The following is a 7,481-nucleotide window of genomic DNA, read 5'->3' as shown; positions in this document are numbered from 1 at the left end:
GCCTCCCGCCCCAGGGCCCGGCAGCCAGGGGGCGGGGCCACGAGCTTGGGGGCGGGGCCACAGGCGGAACTACAACTCGGGGAACTACGATTCCCAGCAAGCCCTCGGGTCGGTGCGTGGAGGCTGCTGGGAGAGCGGGTTTCGTTCGCTCGTCTCCAATTGCGTGGGGACTGCCATTGATCCGGTGCTGCCGCAAAACTGAAGTCGCCGAGTAATGATGTTGTGAAGTCGCCGCCCGTCCCTGCCACGCCCGGAGGTTCCAGGCTGCGGCGGCGGCAGCTCAGCTGCTGCTCGGAGGCTGCCGCCGCCTTAGAAGCTTCCCCCTGAGGGGACGCGGGCGGAGGACCGAGGGCTCCGGGCCATTCCTGTGAGTAACCTTCCGTGCGCGACCCGCACTTGCCCTTGCCAACTTCCCCGGGACGCGGAGGCGCCCTCCAGCCCCGCGCGCTGCCCGGTCCTCTGAGGTCACGCCGCCCGGTCCTCCGAGGACACCCGAGCCAGCGGCTGGCGCCGGAGGGCAGGGTCCGCGCCGGGTCCCCGCCCCCGGGTGAGTGGGGTGTTTCCCCAGTGCGGGTGCGCAGTGTGGGCGCCGTGCGCCGGCCTCGGGGCTCCCCCTCCTCGGAGGGCTGGCCGCGTTCTCCTCTGCGGACCTTGTCCGTCCAGCCCCCGCCCCTGAGCGATGAGGGCGTCGTGTCCGGCGGCGGGACCTGAAGCCTCGCTCGCCATCTGTGCTGTGAACCGAGGGGCGGGCGTTGGAAGAGCTCTTTCTGGGTGAATTTGCGGTGGACTTTTCTGGGATGGATTGTGAGCCAAGACACCACACGTCTTTCCAAAGAGACGGTTGGCTTCAGTTTCCAGCGCACATAATGGGTCCTGGCCGGTGTCCATTGGAGGACTGGCATGAAGATCATCTCTGACACTTAAAGGATTTCTGGGTCACAGCGGTGCTTGCCCACAAACCTTTTAGCTAAATGTGCAGTTTCTGAGCCATAAACAAACAAACAGAAACAGTGACCGTTTACCGGTAATTCGTCAAGCTAGAATGGGCCATAGGAATAAAATGACATGGGCTCTGAGTTTTAAATATATGCATAGTCGCTGTAGAATTGCATGTCCGAGCCCCCGGGGTCTCCAAATAGCAGGTTGAGGGTGGAGACGGGACACTTCAGAACAGACTGTGAAGGACAGTTGGGGGTGAGAGAGGGCAGGATGCGGACACTTTACCATCTTATTCATTCAGCTTCCTGTTTTTAAAATTAAGTAACGTGCAGCAGGCCTCAGACATTCAGCAAGCGCACACTTTATGAAAGACCGTGTTTTGTCATTTTGTAGGTTTTTATTCTTATGCTAGAAGGGCTTGGAAAGAACAAACATTTGGGTGTTCTCCATCTGCCAGGCACCCGGGTTAGGAGCTCTGCATACATCCGCTCGATCACTACGATAACCCTTTTGCACTAAGTCTGAGGCTCAAAGAGGTTAAGTGGAGATTCAGACCTAGACTTGCCTCGCTCCAGAGTTACGGGTCAGGAAGCTGGGACCTCCTTCAGAAATGATCCTGAAGGCATTTTCCAGTGTTATTTCCCAATACTGGTTTCTACACACTTTGGACATCTAGAGTAAGTCCAAACCCCCGCTTTTGAACAAGTTGTTCTTTCTGCTTGCAGTTTGGTCCCCCAGAGAGCTACTCATTAAGATCCTGAAAGCGCACGCCAGATCCACTCCAGTTTACTTATGTAAGACATAGGATTGGATTTTCACCTTAAAGGTCCTTTCTGGTTCAAAGTTTTAGTGAATCTACAGTTGGAAATACGAGCCAAGGAGCATTATTCTCCACTGACAATGCTTAATATCTATAGATTTTAAGAGTAGAAAGACTTGTTTCTTAAAATTTTTACTTCTCCACCCCTTTATGTTAAAAACCAGTATAAGAAATGAGACAGATAATGATAATATATTATTTCATGTTTATTTTGAGCTCTGTTATATCATCTGTACCAATTTCTGAACCTCTTTAGTTACCATACTGTTTAGTTGGTAAGAAATCTGAGGCATTAAAGTATATAATACATTTTAAATGAATTAATAATGGAAAGAACTAAATTATGCATGGGGTCCAGTCATTTGTTCAGATCTGCAGTGTTCATGTAATAATAGGAAACATTTATATAATGCTTACTACCTATTAGATACCCATCTAAATCTTTACCTGTATTAACCTATTCTCACAGAAGCACAACGAGGTAGTTTTAAAATTATATTTACTGGCTAATAACATAAATTTCAGGTGTACAACTTTATAATACAACATCTATACATTCTATTGTGTGCTTACCAGCCAAAATCTAATCTTCTGTCACCTCGTATTTGACTCCCTTTACCTTCTTTGTCCTCCCTCCACTTCTCTTCCCTTCTGGTAACTACCATTCTGTTGTCTGTATCAAGGAGTTTGTTTTGTTTGTTGCTTTTTGTTTTATATCCCACTTGTGAGTAAGATCATGTGGTTCTTGGTTCTTGTTCTTTTCCATTGGACTCACACTAGCTATAAGTGAAATGCAAATCAAAACCACAATGAGATACTATCTCACACCCATTACAATGGCTCTTATCAACTAGTCAAATAAGTGTTGGAGAGGATGTGGAGAAAGGGAGCCTCATACACTGCTGATAGGAATGTGAATTGGTACAGCCGCTATGGAAAACAGTATGGAGGTTCCTCAAAGAATAGAGCTACCATATGACCCAGCAATACCTGTTCTGGGTATCTACCCCCAAAAATGGAAAACACTTATTTGTAAAGATATATGTACCCTGTGTTCATTGCAGCATTATTGTAGCCTAGACATGGAAGCAACCCAAGTATCCTTCAACAGATGATGAGATAAATAAGATGTGGTACATACATACATACATACATACATACACTAGAATACTACTTAGCCATAAAAAAAAGAGATGAAATTTTTTGTGACAGTATAATGAATATTTAGAGTATCATGCTAAGTGAAGTGAGTCAGATGGAAGAGGTGATTTTATAGATAGGCAACTGAAGCAGAGGATAAGTGAACATAATCAAGGCCATTCAGCTACCTAGTGGTAAAATTGGGTGTTAACCTCAGGCAATCTCAGAATCTTTACTCTTCACATTTTTTGAGCATCTGCTGTGTACCAAACCACAACTGGATTTTTTTCAAAATTATAATTAGGTCGTTTATCTTTACAACTAGCTTGTATAGAATGGAAGTTCAGCATTTAGTGTCTTGCCCAAAGTCACAAGATTATTAAATGATAGAGCCAGGACTTGAACCCACATTTGCCTGTCTTCAAGTCCATGCTTTTGTAATACTTTCCGTAATCAAATCTTGATTAAATACCTTGAAGGGGCCAAACACTGTGCTAAGTGCTAGAGATTTCGTCTCTGCTCTTAAGAAATACAGTCTGAAGAGGGAAAGAGACAATTGTGATAGTGTGTGACAGGACAGCAGCATACAGAGGACATCATACAGAGGTGCTGTGGGAACATAAAGAAAGAGCACTGAGATCTTCCTAGGGTGGGAAGGCTTGGGCCAGTCTTGGAAAAATAAATGAGAATCGGCTTGGACAAAGAAAGAAGAGGGGCTCTTATGGGCTGGATTCTGTCCCTCCAGAATTCTTGTTAAATGTTGAAACCCGAATCCCCATGACCTCAGAATGTGACTGTATCTGGAGATAGGGCCTTTAAAGAAGTGATTATGTTAAACTGAACCCTTTAAGGTAGGTCATAATCTTTTCTGATTGGTATCCTTATAAGAGAAACTTTGGCCACAAAAAGAAACACAGAGAAAAACCATGTGAGGACACATGGAGGAGGTGGCCATCAGCAAGCCTCAGGAGAAACCAAATCTACCAGCACTTTGATCTTGGACTTCTAGCATCTAGAACTGTGAGAAAATGAATTTCTGTTATGTAAACTACCCAGTCTGTGGTATTTTGTTATGGCAGCCCTAGAAGATTATACAGGGATGTTCTAGGTCAGTGGTTGGCAAACTCATTAGTCAACAGAGCCAAATATCAACAGTACAACGATTGAAATTTCTTTTGAGAGCCAAATTTTTTAAACTTAAACTATATAGGTAGGTACATTGTTATTAACTTAATTAGGGTACTCCTAAGCTGGCCTTTGCTAAAAACGTCCTCAATCTGATTGAGGTACGTTTGCTGAGGTCGACCCCTTCCAACTCTCCCATCCACACTCGTCTTGTATACTTGTTTCATCTATCTCCTTCGTTCATCCTCTCTATATGTCCACCCCCCACTTCTTCTAATGCCACTTCTTCAAAATAGACTTGCCCAGGCCGAAAACCGACTTCTGCGCATGGGCCATGAAGTTTCAATTCGCACTGTACGTGCGCGCCCGCACGTGGTATTTTGTGGAAGAGCCGCACTCAAGGGGCCAAAGAGCCGCATATGGCTCGCGAGTCGCCGTTTGCCGACCACTGTTCTAGGTGAAGAAATGACATTCAAAAAGCCTTTTAGGTGTGGCCAGGTGACTAGGTTTTGTGGTAAGAAGTGTTGAGAGGAGAAGTTGGAGACTAGGCTGGGACCATATTAGGACAATTTTGTATGAGATGCTAAGAAGTTTAATCATCTTAAGGAAATGGGATGAAAAGGGTTTGTAGCAGTGCAAAAACATTAGCTCTGCATTTTAGAGCAATTTAGATTACTCTGTGAGCCTTGTGGAGGATAGATTAAAGGGGATAAGACTGGAGGCAGGGAGACCAGTTCAGGTGTCTATTGCCACAGGAAACTGAACTAAATATTTTCTTCAAATATCAAATGTCAAACTAAAACAGAACCATTGTTAAGGAAGATTTTAGAGGGCACAGCTAACCTTTAGGGTATATATAAGAAGATTTTGGAAGTATTTGTATATCCTTTTTTACCTATAGACTGGCTATACTTTTGACATTTGGCTTTTCATAAAGCTTTCACAGAATACTCATTGTTTTCCCACTGTATTTAATACACTTTTATGGTGCTTACACTGTTCTAAGCCAAGTCCTATACTTTGTTTGATCTTAGCCAAAAGGCTGAGAAGCAATAAGCCAACCTTATGAAATACCTTCTATTACTATCTCCATTTTATACATACAGATATTGAAGTACAGAGAGGTCCAGTAACGTGTCCCTGGTCACATAGCTGATAAATGGCAGGGTAAGATTCAAACACAAGCTGTCTTCAGAATCTGTGCTCTTAGCCATTATACTATGCTGTTGCCATACAGTATTAAGATCTTCAACTGCCTATGAAAGGAGGAATACAAAAATGAATTGGGTATTTTTCCATAGGGAGTATACAGCTTATCAGGGGAGATTAGGAACAATAATAAGTTTTTGGGTTTTTTAAAGTTTTTTAGAGAAAAGTGGAGCATTGAGAGGCAGTAATTACTAGGGCTTCTGGGAAAACTTGATGGAAAAACTGGCATTTGAATTGGGGTGTGAGGATTGGAGATGTAGAAGAAAAAGAGAACATTGAAGTTACAAGCAGTAGCATGAAAAAGTTACAGGATTGGGAATTTCCTGATGTGTCTAGAAAACTAGTAAATACAATCCTTTGTTTTGTTGGGAATATATTGTAGTTGGAGAAAAGAGTTTGGGGGATGGGAAAACAGGAAATGTCTGGGAAAGAGAACTCTTAGGGATTGAGGAGCAAGGAAAATTGTAAGGTTTTAAGCCAAATGATTGAAGTTATACTGAATGTAATGATCTTTTAGGAGAGGATAAAATTCATCTAGAGCCAGCTCATCCGAAACAAGTCCTATCTTCACTGTCTCACAGATCACTCTGTTTCCATTCGCCTTGTTATGCGTTTGTTACAATAATTCAGGCATAATGTGATAAAATTTCTTAATTATTTTTCTGTCTCTAATTTATCCTCTATTCTGAAATTTATCCTCTATTCTGACTCCAGATTTATTTCTCAAATGTCACTTTCCATTTAGAAACTTGATCCCTGTTGGATCAAGTTCAGATTTCTTAATCTGAGCTAGTCAAATTTAAAGCTCCAAGTACTTTCCTATATATTCCCACTGAAATTGGTCTGTACACTCCTTCCAAACTGGCTCTGGCTGCTTCTGTCTTTCCCTACCAGCTATCCCCATTCCCACTATCCAAATCTTTCCATCCTTGAGGATCTCACTCAAATCTTACTCCTATGTGAAGCCAGACCACTTCAGCTAGAAAAATGCTCTCCCCCTCTGGCTATGTACAGAACAGTTCTGTCCTAACACTCATAAATTCTTAATAAATCTGGTGGTGGTATCTTATTTTCTTAAATTTCTTTACATTATTAGATCTTAGGTCGAATGTAAATCATAGAGATTATTAGAGCTCTCACCATTAGATCTTAGGTTTCTTATATCTTTAATCTCCTTAGGGCAGAGTCTATTGTACACTACTTTTTATTTCTTTTCAGTACTTTTAGTTTATTTCAAGAGGCATTGAAAGCTGTCTCATAAACAGCTGATTGACCAACTGTTCATTGAGGTCATTATATTGAAATTTTTAAAATCACTGACCTGCTTTTTTATGTAATGTTCTGACTTTATTCTTAGCTTTACCACAGACTCACGTAACTTTAGGCATATCCTACTTGACCACCCCACCCTGTATTATGGTTTATTCCTGCTAAGAAAATGAGCATACAAAGTCTACTCATGGAATAGAGGTGGAACTAATTCATGTTGTAAAGATCAGAGAGGTCTTGGAAGCTTATCTATATATCTCTGTCAGTGGTTGCCAGACTTTGAGTTCTTTCTCTTTAGAAAGCTTTCTCACAAGTCATGAGAAGGAAGAAATAGTTAAAATAAATTAGGGTCTAATGTAAAAGCGTTACGCCATGTTGTGTGACAATGGAGTTGATAAATTATGCATGTTAATAGTGAAAGAATTCACCCACCAGTTCAGTTGATAGTTCAACAACAAATATTTATTGAGTTGCTGCTCCTGCCATTGTGTGGCCATTCTGATCAGCAAGGAGGAGGAAAGGGAAAAGAAAGCAGCTTCCCTTTCTCTTCCTGGAATTAAATTGTAATATATGTTGTAAAAGAAATAAATTAGATGCTGCATTGTAAAATAAAGGTGGCAGAGGAGTCTACTTTAGATATGGTAGACTGGTAACTTTTCCCTTAGGATGGCTTTTCAACTGAGACCTGAAGGGTGAGAAGTAGTTGCCATGTAAAGAACAAGAGCGAAGAGTAGTCCAGGTACAGTGAACAGTTAGTTACAAAGGCCCAGAGATAAGAGAGTGTGATGAGAAGTGAAAAGAAATGACAAAAGGTCTGTGTCTCTGTGGCTGAGTCTGAGCAAAGAGCAGAGTGTGGCAAGATGAGGGACAAGTAGGGGCAGACCTTGTAGACTGGGATTTTAAGTGTGGATTTTATTCTAGGTATATGGGGACTCCTTCATTTATTTTTTAAAAGGAATTAGTTTAAAAAAAACATGAT

The 7,481-nt window shown here is 42.3% G+C and overlaps 1 protein-coding gene across 2 annotated transcripts in view; it reads left to right on the top strand.

Annotated features, from left to right (window-relative positions):
* The first annotated feature begins 118 nt into the window (after positions 1-118).
* The window catches only part of TRAK2 (trafficking kinesin protein 2), a 54,019-nt gene continuing 46,656 nt past the window's right edge, over positions 119-7,481 (top strand). For both annotated transcript variants that reach the window (XM_006082405.3, XM_023760236.1), the window contains exon 1: positions 119-367. The gene's annotated coding sequence lies outside the window, so the exon portion shown is untranslated. The remainder of the gene's footprint in view (positions 368-7,481) is intronic.

This window comes from Myotis lucifugus, unplaced genomic scaffold, assembly GCF_000147115.1.
Source record: "Myotis lucifugus unplaced genomic scaffold, Myoluc2.0 scaffold_3, whole genome shotgun sequence".
In the NCBI taxonomy this organism is placed as follows: domain Eukaryota; kingdom Metazoa; phylum Chordata; class Mammalia; order Chiroptera; family Vespertilionidae; genus Myotis; species Myotis lucifugus.
The sequence above is the reverse complement of the archived record's forward strand: the minus strand, read 5'-3'. Positions and strand labels throughout refer to the sequence as shown.